We start from the raw sequence: 19730 nt of genomic DNA on the forward strand, positions 1-19730 counted from the left end.
TTATCCGCAGCACCCTTAAATACTTTTTTTTTTTTAAATGTTTTTCAAGGCAGAGTAACATAAAATCTGATTTCTTGGCAGAAAAATTTAATTACGCTCAACTGACTCTACTCCAGATTTGATTCAGGAACCCCCGGATCTACAGCTTTATACGCTAGTCACGAAACCAACGAGTTGTTAAAATTTGTTCTTAGAATGAATAACAAACTCGCGTGATCTAAATCTTCTAAATATAAGAATGGATTTCGTCTCGATTTAACCGCATAAACAAACAATACTTTACTCGTATCTCTCTCTCGTGAGTTTTTCAAATAATTGCACGAGTATAGACCATTATTTGTTATAAAGAAAGTCTCTCTCGAATGTTCGATAGTGTGAGTTCTATCCTCGAAGCCCGGGAGCTGGTCATTAATCCAAGACCGGTAAACAACTCGGCAATTAATACAGCCATTATACTGATGGAGTACAGTCGAGTAGATAGCAAAAACTTTGCAGTGGTTTTTAAACAATTTGTATAATTTTATAGATTTTATATCTACATATTTTGATTGTAATGATTAATTATTTATTTAATAAAATATAAGATACTCGATATATTTTTAGTCTAATCAACTGTCAATTGTTTCATTGATCTTTTAGTTTGTCTGTCAGATAATTTTGAGTACCAATCCTGTATTAAAAAGTTGGCACTGTTAAACGCCCGTCCCGTCCCGTCCAAAATTACTTAAAGAGGTTTTTCTCTTAATCTCTTTGACCGCTGGGAATTCGTGTTATATATTATGAAAGATTAATAAAAAAAATCCTTATAGTTTATCCGCCAGTTTTATCGATTTCGATCGAATTACTTATCGTGAGTCAGATAAATTACCCTAGATGACCCAAAATGCATGAACACCTGAACAAGCACCGTTAAGTTTTCATGTATTTAATTTGAGATTTAATATATTTCAGGCAGAAAAGGCCTTTACATGGGACATTTAACGGTTTCTGCAAATTATTTTTCTTGAGATTTTCCTAAGGGATAAATATATTTTTGTTATAAAAGACACCGTGTTAAAGTTTCAGCTTATTAGCCGGTCTTTAATACAAATTTAAATATTACTTAATTATTATCACTGAACAATTGCACGGTACGCGAATTTAATTACAAAATCAACTGTCGGCATTCCTATCCGACAAATTAAACGAAAGAAGCGAAAAAAAAAAAAACTTGGCCAGTGAAAAAGCTTGAAGTGGCGCATCCTTAAGCCACCTTAATTAACGTCTCTCTAATTAAAATTCCATTCATTCGAACGGAAAAAACTCGACGTGACTTATCCTCGACTATTCCTTTCTCTAAATATCCGCTACGCTAATGTAATTCGAAATGATAAATTAATTTGTTTAACACTCACATTAAATATTCATGTACGTGAAAAGAACATAATATTTCAATTAAATCGGTCGCAAAGTCAGTACGGCAGCAACAAGCGTATTGTTTGCATCGTTAGATGGTAGTAACAATGCATGGTATCGATTTTATTGTAAAACTAGATTTAATAGATAGTCTTGTAAGTTTAGTGAATTCTGGAAATTGGCATCGATTATACTTCTGTGCCTCTGAAAGCACGCAAATCCATTGGTCCTCGCCCTGTACTCTTTCTGTAAGTGGGCGAACACGGAGTTCGCCTATTGTAACTGCACTGTACTCACTAACGCACTACTAAAGCACTTGATAAAAATATTCTGCGCAGACAGCTAATCTACCTTCAAAATAGCGCCATAAACAAAATTTTACTGTATCTGGTGGCAGGCCATTGCGCTAGAACATCTGGGTAGGTACCATCATCATATGTTCTAAAGCTAAACGTATAAGCTAAGAGTATTTTTATGTTCCGGTTTTAAAGGGGAGTGAGCCAGTGTACATCATCATTATACTTGATTTGTGTTGTTGTTAATTTAATACATTGATCTCATATCTTAATTATTTTGCATAATCATTGTAATAAATCACTGTCTTGTTTGATAAGAAATAGTAAGGAAAATACAAAAGTGATTGTTGACCTTTGGTAATCGAAGAACCACCCAAAATAGAAGAGTCGTAAGTTAACTTGTGCCTGGTATCCTTGCTCTTTCATATATTATATACATTTAAAAGTATTATTGTGTTCATTTAAATTAAATCATCGTGCAATGTGTGTGCAGTCGTGAAAGTGTTTGTGTGTGTGTGTGAGTCTAATAATGTAATCTCTCAACACTTAGAGCCGAACTAAGTAGCTGCATTTCACGCATTACTACTCTTCAAGCTTTGACAATGAATAATTCATCCCTTATGTTTGAAACTATCATATATATTCGTTTATTATTTCTTATCTACGGCAGAGTACCCTTGAATGTTAACATTTTTCTCCTACAAACGTATGTTTGCTTTACTTAAACACTTAAATGCACTTCAATTATATGTATGACAATATTTGTTTGTTGCTTTGTATCTCACTCTTGAAATACTGAAGGCTAAATTACGATACGCCATTTTGATGCGTAAAACCTTTAAATGTTATATTTTTTTATAGTCAATATCGCATATCATCTTTTGACATTTAACAACCGTGTTTTGCGACGATTTTTTTTTTGAGTTTGTTCTTACAAAATATGTTTACAGTTTTTATGTAATTTATTGCTATATTAAAGGCTATTTTTTATTTACATAAATAGATCTAGAAGAAGTCTGATAAGATACGCGAGAGTATTAACGATCTACTAGGTACGTCAACGTGCGATATCATACTTAAAGATTATTATTTGAACGAATACAGTTGCCTTAACATAATATGCTAAATCAGAAGAATAGTTTTTCTTCCAATTCTAATTAAAATATTATATATTCGTATCAATTTCAATAAACGTATCTCTTTTCTAAAATTACGTACTATCTCAAAAATGAATGAAAACACAACGATAAATTCAAACGCAACAAAATGGAAGCTTAAATTAATAGATATCTTAAAGTCCACCAACATTGGGTCACAGTTTTACATAATCAAAGTCAGACTATTTATTAGGTCGACTAGATATATATTCAAATTGATCTCATAGTTTCGGAGCTGGCAAGTTCGAGACGGCTAGTGAATTTTCGTGAAAACTTTATCAATTTTCATCGTTCGAGCCGCAGGCTGTGGCCCCCATTCAATTACAATATCATCTAGCCTTCCTCATCTGTATAACAGATCGCTTTATACGATGTATATTAAAATTTGACTTGCTGTCTTATTCGTTTTTCGGTAGTTATTTACATAATTTTAGAATGAATATAATATAATAAGTTTAGTTCACGTTTCATTTCTCAATAGGGTATATCGGAGTTGACTGGAAATAATGAAATAATATGAAAATATTCCCGATAAATTTAACGATTAAAAATTTGATTTTAACTAAGTCTGTTTACTAACATCTCTTAAGTTACCCTTTAACCGCAGAATTACTCGCAATACTTTTGCATGATATTAACACAAAATACAGTTTAGCTGCAGAATATCAGACGATTAAATTAAAACCAAATGTATTAACAATTGTATTACTATTTCGTAGTTGTTGTAGAAGTAACGACCTGTAAACGTCTCGCTGCTAAGCTAAGACATCCTTTCCTCTTCAAGGGAATATTTAAAGCTTATTCCAAACTGCTCCAATGCGAGTCGGATACACATGTGTTCTCACGATATTTTAAATGAACATGAGCATAAGATGAATAACATATAAACACAAGCTAATTACATGAGAACTCAGTCATGCTTGTCTAATTCCAAATTAAGATTTACGTCTTTTAGTCACCGAGACATATCGGCTTTTACCCGAATGACACAGTCTGCACAAAATATTAAATATATTATTTGCTTATTTTATTGTTTTGGTATAAATGTACAAAGTCCTTAAGAAACAATCACATTAAACTTAATAAATTCCACAAAGACCCAAATAAACGAACATTGCTGTAGCTATATCCCACTTTTAAGTTTCGTCCACTGGGGATTGCGGACTTCTCGGAGCAAATTCTAGTCCAAGAACCGAATAAAGTCAAACGAACGGTGTACACGCGACAAGTTTTAATAAGATTCTCATGTAGATGTTCTGGAGTTCTATAATAGCTGACCGAATCTTTTTTTCTTATCTTGTAAAGATTTAACAAAAGTTAGTATGATATTTGACCTCAAATGACCTTTGTGATGGTAGAATTGCAAGAAAAACAAAGGAAAGCTTCTCGATAGTCAACAGCAAACAGATATTTATGTGCATTATCTTTTTTACATTTTTATTATCTTATAATATAATGTTCTATCTTGATAATACGATACCATTGTTGTTATATAAGAAAAATCCTTGCAAAAATATTATTGTTGAAGTATATCAATAAATACATTTTTTTTTTATTGAGTTGTTAGGCAGACTGGTAAATGGTCCAGCTTATAGTAAGTTATCGCGATGATAAGTACTAACTATCCCATACATCGCCAATATGCGTGAAATATCGAGAACTATAATGTTATGTCCCGTATGCCTAAAGCTATACTGGCTCAATCATCATTCAATCAGGAACATAACAATACTTGGCATTGCTATTCGAACCAACTTATCCTTTATAAGTCCAACGTTGGTTGCGTTGGTTTTAATATTGAAAATTACAATCTATCTCAGCAAAAGTTCTTGACCGATTTTCATCGATTTATTTTCTAAAACTATAATCTCAGTAAGATGACGATACCAATAGCTGTCTTTTATAGGTTTTTTCTATATAGACGAGTCAGCAAATCTTAAAGGTACTCACTTAATCCTAAGGAAGAGTCTCGCAAAAAAAGATCGATCACTAGGCAAGTTCCATCATATCGATAACATCTATTAGGGGTAAAGATATACTTCATAATTTATATTTATATTGATTCTTTTAATTTACTATAAATAACATTGGAAATTATATATTCGTATAAACAAAAATTGGCCTGAGTTCGATTCAGTCTGTCTTGATACGTCATTTGAATTTATGTAGCTTTATTATAGCTGTTAAAACTAGAGTAAGTATTTTAATGTGTTTGTCATATTATGTTATAAATATAGAATTCTAACTACCAAATGAGCCGTTTTGTTTAAATTTGGAACTCCCATAGAACGGACTCATAACCCCCCCGCAAGCCCCCTGGTGTTGCAGATGTCCAATGACAGATAGGCGACGATAGTCACTTTCTATTAGGTGAGATTCTTGCCAGTTTTCTTCCTACTGCAAAAAATAAAAAAAAACATGAATATATCATATCATAATGGATATAACATCATATTATTAACAAGCATAATAGTCGACAAATATTGTCTTGCCTTTTCTTTCTTTCGAAAAGCGCTGCAGCTGATACATGATGTATATTACTGATTACATTATGTTTTTTGAGTGAGGTAATAAAAAAAAATAACGTCCTCATTTATCGTGTGCCTGCGCTATTTTGGAATATTATGTTAGTCTCGGTCATCGCCATTAATTAAATTAAGCAATTATTATGATCAGTTTAAAATTATCGATAGTCGATTACACATGCCTTCTCTACCACTTGACAGCCACTTTATCCCGACCTGCGAACAATGTCTGATGAGAAGAGGTTTTCGCAAGAGGCCCGGTGCGCAGAGATCTCGGTTTTTTTGACTCGCATTCGATCTAGTCGAGTACCGACTAACAGAGTTATGGTATTACTTACCCACGTCGAGTGCTACTTTACTTACCGCTTTGATGTCATTTGTTTCTTTAGTTAAAGTTGAAAAAAATATTGCGTACTAGCTGTTTGATAAAGATTCATTCGAACAGGAAATATCTTTTCCATCCGACTATGGCACAACTAAGCAGATTAGTAGCTTTAAATTAGCATCTTATAGATGTCTCACTACTGGACTAAGGCTTTCTCTCCATTTTATGTGAAGGAGTTTATTCCACCACGCTACTTCGATATGGATCGGTAAATACACTTTTGATAGTTTTTCATTCAACGCATGATGTTTTTTTTCGGCACTGAGCACAAATGGTTTGATATTTGATGATTCAGTGATTTGAACACGCACTCTTAGATTCGATTAGCATTTTAACCATTGATTCATCAAGGCTTCTGGAAGAAGATTAAAATATATTGTATATTTTATAATGGTTGTCGCAATCAATCAACTATTGAATCAGGTAGTCTATTCATATCCAATCGTAAATAATTGTTGATATATTTTTTAAGTAATCGCAGTTATCGAGACATTTAGATATATTTTATCAAATTGTAAAGATATGTATACCAGTATGTTATTAACATAGATAGGTAATTTCGAAAAGGCCTCATATTGGATCGAATAGTACAAGCTTTCACCTAATAACTTCAATCAAACTCAATTTCTACCTTATTTGACGTTTGATTAAGTCAAAGGAACGTGAAAGGAGAACGAACAATGAAACAATTATTATGATTTTATAGGTAATGGAATAATTATATTTATAATAAAAAATATTTTAATTTATTTAATAATTCATACCATCGTTTCAACGATCCGTTAAATGTTTTAAAATCTCCCTAACAATTACGCTTTTCGCGTTTAAACAAAACCCAAAACTCGACATAAATCGAAATAAAACGCAAAGCACGAGGAGAAATGTAAAATAGTCGAATTTAAATTACAAAACACAATGCATCCCTGACTCCCTGCTAAATGAATTTGAAACCAACAAGGCGACCGTACTCTTAAGTTTAAAGACGCTTTAAGAAACGAGAATTACAACCGCAACATTGCAATGCTAAATAACCACCTGTTTTGTTTTTTATATATTCCTATAAATATGTGTAGGTGAATATATATGTTAATATGTAGCTAACTGTTTACTAGAACATAGTCCAGATATTGTAAGTTTTCATTTTTTCCATACGGGTTCTCATAAAGATAGGAAACGCAGTAAATTCTGAGTTAGATAATAGAGTGTACACTTGTGAACACTTGTGTATAAAATAAATAAAGTATATATAATATTTACTGCCTTCTGGGCAAACAACAGGCCAGCCAATAGAGATGTAATAGATAAGACCGAAAAACAGTCGAGAATCGGTTCACGATATGTAAATTATTTTTGTAAATCTTACTTATTCTTTTTAATGGGCAGAAATCGCGCCTCAAAAATTGTATTGAAGTTTATTTATATTTAAGCTATATTGTGATTCGAATAATTTTGAATATTTTCTACAATTTAAAATTAACTAATTATACAATGCAATGTAGAAAACGTAAAATACTTTCGGAGCAGTTCCACGGGGTTTCAAAAGATTAATTTCCTAGTTAGAATAGCACTAAGTACGGGCGATGAGATCACTTGTTATGACATTGATACCAATCCGAATAATAACTTACACTAACGATTTGTTAGAGTTTCATTTACCCTAGAGAGTCACATAGCGATTGTCGATTTTGTTTTTAGTAAAATCCAAAATGTATAGAAATCTTATGTACTATTTTCGCCCGTGACTTTAACCGTGAACGTTGAACGAATCCGAGACAGCGGTATATAGTGTTGACTTATCACCTGATCAACAATTGACGTACAGACGTTGTTAATGCATAATGTATATATATTTTTGGACATATCTATACTTATAAAATCGTTTGTCCTGACTGACTATCAAGGGACAATCCTTCAAAACAGCTGAGTCTATAAAGCTGAAATTTGAAACATTAGTTTATATTATAAAATAAATATTGGCTAAGATTTTTTTTTTTTTTGAAAAAGTACACATTAAGGGAGGAAATGGGAGGGGTAGCTTTATACAATTTTCCGTACATTACCAGCAGCTTGTAGCTTATAACGTCAACGTACTCGGTAAAAAAATTGACTCGGAACGTATTATCTGCTTCCAACAGCCAAAATAATATAAGTTAAACCTAATATTTGTACATAAGATTTACTAATGTTGGAAATATAGTTAATAAAATAATAATATGCTCTCCAGACAATATTAGGTATAATATCAGACAACATACTGCTAAGATCGTATATAAATATGGTCGTAGTTACTCTAATCAACGTGGCGCCGTTACCATATCCACGATGGCACTTAACATAAAGGCGGTTAAACATCTTCATGTGTTTTCAGCACCTCCGTAACCGCAATATACAGAGCAGGTGCGAGTCAAAACCTTTACTACCCACCAATGTAAATATTAGTTAATTAAGTGTAAACCAAGAGTGGCAGTTAACCCGAGCAATGTTTGATTAGAGATCGAGTTTTAAAACCACTGCTAACGTAACATGCTATGCACTGCTTTGTTAAGCGTTTTATGCTTTTTTTTTTAAATATTTTTTACATCGGTATACATTTTGGCTATTAATGTTTTTTCGTAATATCCTGTCATAAGGTTTATAATGTATGAATATTATAGAAATAGAGTTATTTAGCTTTAATGACTCCGCATTCAATTATTCACTTGTTGCTTAATTTTATTTGTTATCAAAAAATATGTCAAGGAACGTTTTTGTTCGAAAATTTACTATAAAATTAACGACTAAATAGATGAAACACGCCCTAGGAATAAAAAGATCGCCTCCAGCCCGTTTCTAATATAAATAATTCCGTTGATGCCGAAAATAATCCGCCGAGTTTCTTTAGCCCGTTCTTCACAAGTCTGAGATGTTTCTTTCTAAACTCGTGGTAGATTTTTGACAATCGATAATCAAGTGAAATTCTTTAATTTTTTATTCTGTTATTAACCATTAGATTTATTTGTCGAGAATACACTCTTGTTTAACGATATATTTTTTACAAACGAGTTCTACGCAGGATTATCTATACTCTACACCGTTCTATGATAGCTACAAGACAAAATTAACACAATACTTTCTGTATTTATTATTATTAGTTCGTTCAGGGGCTACGGCGTATGTGTTTGTTCAATTTCAGACAATTCACGTCAACATTCTACCTGTTCTTCAGTTATTTGGCTCAATATCATGTTGGTTTTATTGCGTGATGCATCATACGGTTCACCTGTGCAGTCATTTATATTTTACAACCATTTAGTAGAACTAGTGGGTCTCCCGCAAATCATCAAAAAATCTTTTAAATAAGCTTTGCGTTTATTCTAAAGCTTTTTTCCGCTCTCTATAATTATTTTTTTGTAAAATTTTAACAATTTATTAAATTGCAATCAAGAATCCAGCTGGAGCTCTTTGAAATGAGACCATAACCGATTTTTTTATGTGCAGTTATCGTTCCATAATCACTGGGACAACAAAAAATTTAAATTATAAAATTTTAAGCGAATTATGTATTTAATAGATTTAAGACGTATAATTAAATGTATTTAACTAATTTCCCCTTCCGGCTTCACAAATTTTAGATTACGGAAAAAACATAAAAAGAAACGTTGAAGTTCTTAGCTATTTTTTACTATAACATGCATATATTATACATGTAAACCTTCCCCTAGAACTACTCTATTTATTGATGAAAACCGCATGAAAATCCGTTGCGTAGTTTAAAAGATCAAAGCGTACAGATTGCGGGAAGCCACTTTGTACAGATTGATACTATGTTGAGATTTTTAATTAGTAACACATTACTCTAATTCCTTATTCTTTGGTTTTTTTTTCTTTATATACAAAGTTTGTACTTAGATATTAGATTATTTTTCTCTTTTTACGATTCTTCGTCCATGCGATGGTAAATCAGGTTATAAAAAATTTTTATGTGCATATATACGCTTGAAACAATTTTTTGGGGAGTGAAAATATTGATACAATATCGTAAACCACAAACGGACGTGTTTATTCATTGCATACAAGTCTGCTTTGTTTGTACTATTCATAAAAAAGTAGTTTATCTTTCTGTATTGCGATGTACAAAATGTAAATATCAGTTTTGTTTTTATTTGATTAAATTATTTAACGTTCCCTTTTCAAAGTTTTTTTTTTTAAATTTATGTTTTAGTATATGGTTATAAAGATTAAAAGCTTATTATTAACGTTAAAAGAGAACAATAAAAGTTTATTTACTGTATTTTGTAGGTTATATTATAACCAAGTAGGCGCGTAAGTATTTATGCGCCTGTGTACCACCCTCTTTATTTTCTCGTTTTCTAATTCCGATGGGATGTTAATCGGACGATCAGAGAGATAAACCTAAGCCAAATTATATTTAATATCAAACAGAAACTGTACACCTCAATCGAAGTCAATAACATCTCATCAAAAATTCAAGCAATCAATTTCATAATCATAATTACTTAGTACAAAACAAAGTCACTCACAGATGTCTGTCCATATGTTTACTTAGATCTTTAAAATTACACAACATATCTGTTGTGCGGTTGCGGTTGTTGTGTTGTTGCGGTTCTTTTTAATAGATAGATGGATTCAAGGGGAATGTTTATATGTATAATACATGCACAATATAGTAGAGAAACGCTGATAATTTTAGAAATTTCTAAAGTGATGACGTAAATAAACACAATTTTTGCGCTTACATTGCAAACGCTGGCTGAACCCTACGAGATAGATCAAAATAATGTACTACAGTATTGTACACATTAAAAAGTTCTTCAAAAAAATCCGGGATTGTATATGTCTATCGCTTAGGGATAACCCACAATAACAATTTTTTACCCTTTACTTTTTACGAGAAATAATGGCTTATTTTCGAAGCGATTTTAAGCAATACAGCATTAATCCTTATCCAATTAGGTAATATATTGTGCATTTAATATAGATCAATATGGCCCTTTACAGCATGTTATTGAAAATTAATATTTTCGAAGATATTACAGATTTAAAACGCAGGAACATAGCGGTAGGTATTGTCTAATGACTGAAAAACTGTGAACGTTGTAAGACATTCTGTAGTATATTTAGTATCAGCATTGCACCCGTGCGAAGCCGGGGCGGGTCGCTAGTTATTTATAATTAAAAGACAACTAATGAGCCACCCACCATTCCCATTGGTAATACTTACGTTATTATATATACTATATATACTTATACATATATACTATAATACTTTCCCTCTCTAATGCTCATCATGAGTGCAATGATTAACACGTTATCTTGTTCATAGGACCGGAGTAAATATTTTCCATTTCGTCGCGTAATAATAAAACTAATTAAAATTAAATAATGGGCTTTTCACCCCCATGTCACGTTACTAACAAATCAAAGAACCCAGATGTAATAATATCGGAAATCAACAGGATAAGAAACAGAACGAACCAAGTAATAATTCCCGTAAAGTCGTTTGAAGTTCGAAGCAAACTCATAAATTGCCCCTAATTGCCTGTCTGATTGTCAATGCGTTAAAAATATGCCCCGAAGCGGAAATCAAATGTATATCCAACCAAGAGACCTAAAAAATAAATATATAATAAGATTTCGATTTTTGCGTGTAAAGACTAATAATGACCGCTTTAAATGTATATTTATATTTAATACATATGTAGGCGTGTGGTTTGTTTGATTATGTAAAACCTTAAACATTGCTGACAATTAAAATAAACTTATCAATCATTTCAATCGTAATTATTAAAGATTAACTTGGAAAATTATACGTTCTGTCATCAATGAGATTATCAAAATAATGAACATAATTCGAGATTTAATCCGGTTTATAAATAATTAAATTTATATGATTTATATCAAAATTAACGAATACCAATTATATACATATTTTTAATGACCTATTTGTAATCACTTTAACAAGGCTTGTACCTTGTCTTTTTATTACTTTTAAAATAAGCCTCAAATGTATTACATGGTAAATGTGTGTCTGTGTGTGTAAAAGAAACGTGATTTGTCGATTTGTTCCAATACCGATACGGCAACAAGATTTCCCCCGCGTCTCAGTTGCGGGTACAATTATTCAGCAAATTAGGAGCACCGAGCGCTCGAGCGCCGTCGACCTTTGGCGCATTTGCCGTTGAAACACAATTTCCAAGCCGCAATGTTTTACCGCCGCTGGCGTACCTACAGCACGAGATGTAATGTTAATGTACTCGCACTTTATACGTTTGTATGTATTCTAAATAAGAAAATAAGTTTTAATTACACATTTGCAATTTGTATAAGTTAGTAGTGAAAAAAATACCTCCTTCTTCTTTTGAAGCCAACTAAAAGGAGTAAAACGTCGAGTTTTAGGTCGAATGGTTACGTGAGGTTTGCGATATTTAATTATCTGAACCGGAATATGTCCATTGCTAGATAAATGTCCCACATATCTTTACGATAGCCGTTTTTGCACTTTCTGTATCCAGGGATTCCCGCGACTCCCACAAGGTCGTTCGACCACCTTGTAGAAATTTATTTTTTTATTATTTCAGTCTCATAATTAAAAACTCGTTTCTTCAATCGTTTGTCAAATAAATATATTTTATTATTTATAATATGAAGGCACTCAATATAATGGATCATCTTTGAATGGTGTTGTTTTTATTTTTATTACTCATTGAGGTTTTCCTAAAGATATAGATAGGTAGGCTAACGGGTAAATTGGCAACCTGCTGGTAAGTTGGCACCACCGCCTAGACATTGGTGCTGTAATAAATATTAACAATTCGGTACATCGCCAGTTCGCCACCAACTTTGGGAAGAAACATTTTACGTCCCTTCTGACTATAGTTACACTGGGTCTCTCAGGGAACACGACAAAACTAAGTATATCTGTTTGGCGGTAGAATATCTATGATTCGATGGTAGCTACACAGTTTTATCTTAATGATTATATAAATTTAAGCTCCTTATTTCAATAATAAGCCATAATTTTCAGAATATTCTAATAAAGGAAACGGTTTCTTTTAATAGATTGACTCAAAATTTTAAAGAAAATTTAAAGGATTTTAATGTTATTTTTTTCCTGGAATATTTCTCTTTTTCTCAATTTTGTTACGGACAGTAAGTATGAACTCGCATTAGGTAGGGACGTATTCGTTTTCATTACAGTGATTTTGAACTTAGTAAGTTCCCATTTGTAAAAGTGTGTCTTACTGGTTCTTCCCCTTAGAATTAGCTCTGATTTTTTGGCAGAAATATATACATAAACATAAACATAATCAGCCTGTAAATTTCCCACTGCTGGGCTAAGGCCTCCTCTCCCGTTGAGGAGAAGGTATGGAGCATATTCCACCACGCTGCTCCAATGCGGGTTGGTGGAATACACATGTGGCAGAATTTCGTTGAAATTAGACACATGCAGGTTTCCTCACGATGTTTTCCTTCACCGCCGAGCACGAGATGAATTATAAACAAATTAAGCACATGTAAATTCAGTGGTGCCTGCCTGAGTTTGAACCCGAAATCATCGGTTAAGATGCACGCGTTCTAACCACTGGGCCATCTCGGCTCTTGAAATATATATACAACATTAAATAAAAACGAATTAAATTATGTCAAGAATAACCAAATAAATTAAATACTGTTCATCCACCCACACCAGGTCTACGGTTAAACTTAACGTTATTAAATGTAATAATATAATATAAAAGTCGTAATCGAAAGCATCAATTTCCAACTGTACGACCATACGATTTTTAAACTATTCTTAAACAGTAAGGAAAATAATCCTTGGCATGTACACAGTGAAAAAGTGTTTTTACTCCCGGGTTGTGTGTAAGGCTACCACAAGGCTTCTAATTTAGTTATTTCGTGCTGCCATTCCCTCGCCTTCGTTAACGCGGTCGTTGAATATGGAGATACCGTTCTTTGACTATCCTGGTGGGTAACCAGTTCCATTTTCCGAATCAAAAAGTACCCTTTGTTAACTGAAGGTCTAAACTATTACCAAAAACCAACCACAAACAACCACAACAATGTAATTGGATTGGGATAACTAAATAGTACTTTAATATATATTTTATAAACATACAAATATATATATAATGTATATGTAATATATAAAATGGCGTAGGCGAAGTGTCAACTCCTCATTTTTCTATTAAAATACATTTAAGTATCTCAATCTGCAAAATAATTTTAGAGAAAATTTCATAACAGGCCCTCACTCCGGTCTATACAAATATTGGTACTTTTTTCGACACAATTTTTAACAAAATTAAACAAAATATTCTTTATTCAAATAGTCTCATAAAAACACTTTAGAATCGTCACGTAACAAATACACTCTTTGCCTCGATATTAAACCGGTTTAAAAAAAAAATAATACATTAAGACTAAAATGGTCCCAAACAACAGATACTTAAATTACTTACATATGAATCGGAAATTGAACATCAGGAAAACCCTATGTACTTGTTCTAGTCCAGGGTCTAGCCCTGGCATATTTAATAATAAATTAATGTTTCATGTACAATATAAAATTTCGTAACAGTTATATAACATTGATTTAAAGAAATAAATCATAATTTTATTATGGAAATCGTCTATCAACGACAATTCTCAATTCGACTTTGAAATGTCGAAATTCAAAATAGAATAACTCATCGCATCACAAGGCAAAAGTTGCTCGAATGAAAATTAATGAAATTCTCTATTGCGGGGACGGTCGGCTTACAAAGCCTGTTCGCGGCCAAACGGACCGAGTTTGCGTCCTGGATATTGTTTATACTAGAATAGATTTTAATTAAAAAATATTTCTATTTAAAATATGAAGTCTATTAAATGTAAATTTAATATTTCTTAACAGATTTTATGAAAAACTTTTCAACGAAACTAAAATGGCTTGAATAACATACAAACGCTACAGCGAAACTGTCTTTTTTTAATTATACGCGTATTAAGAAGTCGCGCTGTTGCGGTACTAGTTTTTCTTTTGTAAAACATTTCGTGAGGTTGTTGCTTATGATTTTTATTTTAAATGACTTATACCATATATTCTTAAACATAAAGATTACACAACTGAAAAAATAGCGAGTAGTATTTACAATTTTTAAATTTGAAGAATCACATTCTCGTTCCCGCAGTTTAAAGACGAATACACCAGTTACTCTTGCAGGTTACACAAATGCAATTTTTCAAATGTGTGCAAACTAAAATTGCACTATTCATAGATTTCGTATATCGAAGAGTCCTTTTTTATTAATTATTTTTAACGAAGCTATCAAACGCATCTAGTGGGATAAGTTCAAGCCGCGAAACGTAGACAGTACTTTACCGCTCCACTCCACTTGGTGCCGCTAACTTCGCCCCTCGACAAGTTTGCGCTCAACTGACCCACTGCAGCTGCACCGGAAGACTTTAATAAACAAATAATTACTGTTGACAAGTTAGAGCCTCCGGCGAACCAAGGCTTTTTTCTTCCTTTTATATTTTGTAAACGAAGTGGTGAGATCCTTTGAATTTTGACGCTGAGTAGCTCGATTGTTTTTGAATGCGGGAATGTTGAATGTTTTTATCTATCTTCCTTTGTTGATAAATAATCAGTCTCCAACACAGTGTATATTAATGCCTCAAATTAATAAATATATTAATAGGGATTACTCTGAATATTATTAATTGTTATTGCCTAACGGTCTTAAACAGTAAAACAGTCTTAAGATATTGTTAAACTATTTTGAAAACTTTTACATTGATATTAATTCACTTCATTTATTAAATCTTATGACTAATTACTAAAGAAAACAAATATTTAAGTAAGATTTTTAAAAAAATAATCTGGGTAGATATTGACAGTCTGAAGAAAATGTACGGTCAGCAATTTTATTTTTATTTTGAACAATCCAATAATATATATTTTTATTTCCTGTGTATAATATTTTTTTTATAAATGACGTAATTTATGATAGTTTATCGATGATATCTGATACTAAAAGTACGACACTCTAATTTCAATTGGTTTCTCAGAGACTTATCAGAATATATTCGAATGGCATTAAACAAATGTTTAATGCTAATTGCATTCACAAAAATTGCTGACCGTACTATTTTCTAAAAATCTGGGAATTAACGTGGACCAAGAGGACTATATGTTATAAGTGCCTTACCGTGTGCCAAATCATATTAAAACTTAAAAACACTACAATAACAATGAAATAATTGAAAATTTAAATTTGAATATATTAATTTAATAATCTCTAAATATTATTCTAAGGCTATAGCAAAAATAAAATTAATTTATATTAAAATAATTTATATAATTCGTTTAATAACAATAAGTATTTCATTATAAACCGTTTCGCATATAATACATACCAGATTAAATATTAATGACGCATTATTTATTTAGAATAATGATACACAAAATTATATACATAAAATTTGTTTAGGTAATACTCATAATGTCACAGAATGTTTTTTTCAATTTACAACGAAATACCGTCGCGAAACGTTCGCTAATACTGACAATAACCTTTATTAAAAGCTCCGACGAATATGGCAATCAAACGGGGAAATTTACGGAAAAAAGTCTACCCTCCCTCGCTAAGCATTCAGAACGTTTAGAAGGGTGTGCTTTCGTGACGATGAAATCGCGTGCCCGATATAAAAAAAATTGCAATTTATGTTCACGTAATAAGCGTTTATATCACAGAGTATATTGGAAATGGCATTTTTTTTTTATCTTGGAAGTTATAGTAAGTTCCTCAAGCCTGCTTACAGGACAATATTCCATCAAAGATCTTTTACTGTAAAGGCGATTATAAAGTTATTCCAAAAAAATTATACAGATTATTTTCTTACTGTGACTTACTCTTAAACCACACATTTTATATATTTCTGTAATACTTAAATATAATATATGTGTTACATTAACATCAAAAAACAAAAATTATATTTACACGTAAGTGTTTACCGCAATACAGAAACAAAAACTATTTATAGTATAAAAGCATAATCAAAGCAGACGTGTTCGCGTTGATTATTATTATTAATATACAATATAATATATTATAATGGGGACAATCAAATTTTTGCGTTTCTATTATATACCTTATATCAATTTATAACGACTTTGTTTCCAGCCTGTATAGTTGTCTGGAAGAGGTCGCTACTTAACAATAAACCTCGATCGCCTTATTGTGCATCTTCAAATGTTTATATTATACTTATTGGAAAATGTATATATTAATAAAGACAATTAAAGAAAAAAAAATCGTAAACGCGAAAACTAGCTATTTCGAGTATTTTTATTTGTTTGCTTGGAATATGTTTGATATGTTTGATTGATTGATATGATTTACCGTTCTTTTTATAGATTAAAGAGTCAATCTTTCATTACACGGTTAAATTTAACCAAAGGTTTCGTTTTGGCAGATTTTGTATAGAGTCAGTTAAAATTAAAGACTCCTCGTGTCTTCTCAGTCCTACGTGACATTGGCGAAACAACTACAAAACCATTAATAAAAATAAATACGAATATTTAAGAACTGTTATACGTATATTGGCAAAATATTGGCCAATGCCTTACGTTTTAAAGTGATTCGGTTCAGGTGCTTTGGATAAAAGATATAATGTTGGAGATCAACAAAGCTATGTACGAAACTCGGAACCTAGTACGTTGTTAGTTTGTCAAGTATCGTTGCAGAATATTTGATGTGTAATAAATCGTCCTAGAAATTTGACACTGATACTTCAAATTGTAACCCAATATTTGTTAATAGTTGACCTATTAATAAATTTAAATCTCATGTCAAAAACTAATGCATAACACTAGTGATAAAAAAGCGTGGAGTTAGTATGTCCAGATTTATATACATCCTATACAAATTTAATTGTGTTTGATTATCATATACTCTGTAAATAAATTGACGGAAAAAAGTAATTAATTACTTGATAGAACCTGCTTTCCGAACCATTGGTAGCTTTACATTTAGTCCAGTACTGCAACATGTTGGTTTTTATGATGGTTGGCTTTTATGAGTTTATAAAAATTTGGCTGAAAAATATTAAAGAAAGCTATTTAAGAATAAATCTATTCATCATACATCTCTTGGGAATCTGAGCTACAATGTCATATATCCCCCTTCCACTGAATTTTCACGTCTCTGTAAAATTGCGAAAGTTCGGTAGGTTGGCCATTCGTCTGGATTTCGTCCAACACGTCAGATATTTTACATTTGCCCGGCTCGTGCTGAAACACCATTAATAAGAATCATTTTGATACGTTCATTTAAAATTTTTAATGGGGTGTTATTCGTTAAAGTATTAACGTTATCAAAGTAACGGTGCTTTTTGTGAATTTATTTAAAACAGTAGGTTTCAATTCGTTTCTTACTTTATCACTGTTCTTTTTAGAATATTTAATAATAAGAATAAATGTAGATACAATTGCTCAGCCGTAATGTTTCTCGGCAATATCTTTTGTACGATTCTGTTTCAGGTTACAAAACTTCTATGGAATATTATGTAAGAATATACATATTTTGCACCCTTTTATTTTCTACTTAGAACCTCGCTCGCGATATCCCCATCGTTTGATCTTGAAGACCTTAGAAAGCTAAAATACTGATATGACTTCAACAAATATTTTTCGGTACATTGGTATTTATTTGTATTTGCAGATCATTTATATATTGGAAGCGAATAAATATATTTACGCAGCGTGATTGCAAATTAATTTCATGCCTCCAACCAGTCAGCCTTTAAAGATATGTAGGTACACTGCTCGTCATAGGATTCACCTAATTGGCATTTTTCTTTGAGGTCTCTTTTCGTAACATTTTCACACCCAGCGGTTATCAGGCCAACGTACGCTTCGCTAACAACACTTCATCTTGCTATCTCTGCGAGCTATTTCGATATATTTTATTAACTAATTAAATGTTAGATTTACATGGAAATAAATAACATCTATTAATAGCCCAGTCCGCGCGCTGAGAGAAATAGAATCATTCTCATATGATTTTATTTTTTTAATTTGAAATAAAAACTTGTATCATTATAAAGTCATTAACATAAAAAGCATATAGATGTTTGGCAGAGCAACAACCACTCAGAACTTGGCAAGCCCCGCGAAAACTATTATCTGTTGAAAAGCTTTAATCGAATTTAAGCTGAAATTAGCGCTTGCGTGCTAACTCAATATTAAAAAGAAACAATATTATTTCATTGACATTCAATAATTCCTATCTACTATTAAATACATTATATTTGATAATAATCTGCAAGGAGCAATAATATTAATAAATTATGAATAAATAATTATAGATTATAGATATTAACCCGACTGCGCCGCTAATAGAGGGTGATCTCTATACAGACCCATGTTCTCGACTTCTAAATATGAGTATTAACTAATATTTTGATAAATAGGCAAGGTATTGTGAACTATGGCCACATAAACTCCGACGGTCAACTATCGACTATGTTAACGGTAACCATAGCAGAAAAGACAAGGCCAACAGCTTGTGTAGATGAGAAATTACACGCATAATGGCGGAAATGACTTGATTATAAAATATATTTTATTCTTAGTTACAATTCTTGAATAGTACGTTAGAATTTTGTGTACGTACATTATTAGTATTATTATTGCCTGCCTACCGCTGCCGTATGCGTAAGAGAAAGGGAAGCCAGACAGACTAGCGCCGTAACGCGTTACGTTACGAAGCGGTCTGGGAGGGTTCCCATAAGAAGTTATCACCTCAAAAAAACTCCGTATTAATAAATATTATTAGAAGTCAGTTAAAAATGAATATAAAAGTGATGAGTTTTTTTGGTATTTCGTTTACGTCAAACTGTATCTTATTGCTGCTTAATTTTGTCAGGCGTATATTAATAATATTTCAATTGACTTATTTTATGTTAATTACAATGTGATTTTTTA

General features: G+C 31.8%; 2 protein-coding genes across 7 annotated transcripts in view; one reads left to right on the forward strand and one right to left on the reverse strand.

Annotated features, from left to right (window-relative positions):
• LOC113392727 (CUGBP Elav-like family member 2) overlaps positions 1-19730 on the forward strand; it is a 387219-nt gene that overhangs the window by 230965 nt on the left and 136524 nt on the right. The gene's annotated exons all lie outside the window — the stretch shown is intronic.
• The window catches only part of LOC113391540 (sodium/hydrogen exchanger 9B2-like), a 416017-nt gene that overhangs the window by 199715 nt on the left and 196572 nt on the right, over positions 1-19730 (reverse strand). The gene's annotated exons all lie outside the window — the stretch shown is intronic.

This window comes from Vanessa tameamea, chromosome 10, assembly GCF_037043105.1.
Source record: "Vanessa tameamea isolate UH-Manoa-2023 chromosome 10, ilVanTame1 primary haplotype, whole genome shotgun sequence".
Taxonomy (NCBI): domain Eukaryota; kingdom Metazoa; phylum Arthropoda; class Insecta; order Lepidoptera; family Nymphalidae; genus Vanessa; species Vanessa tameamea.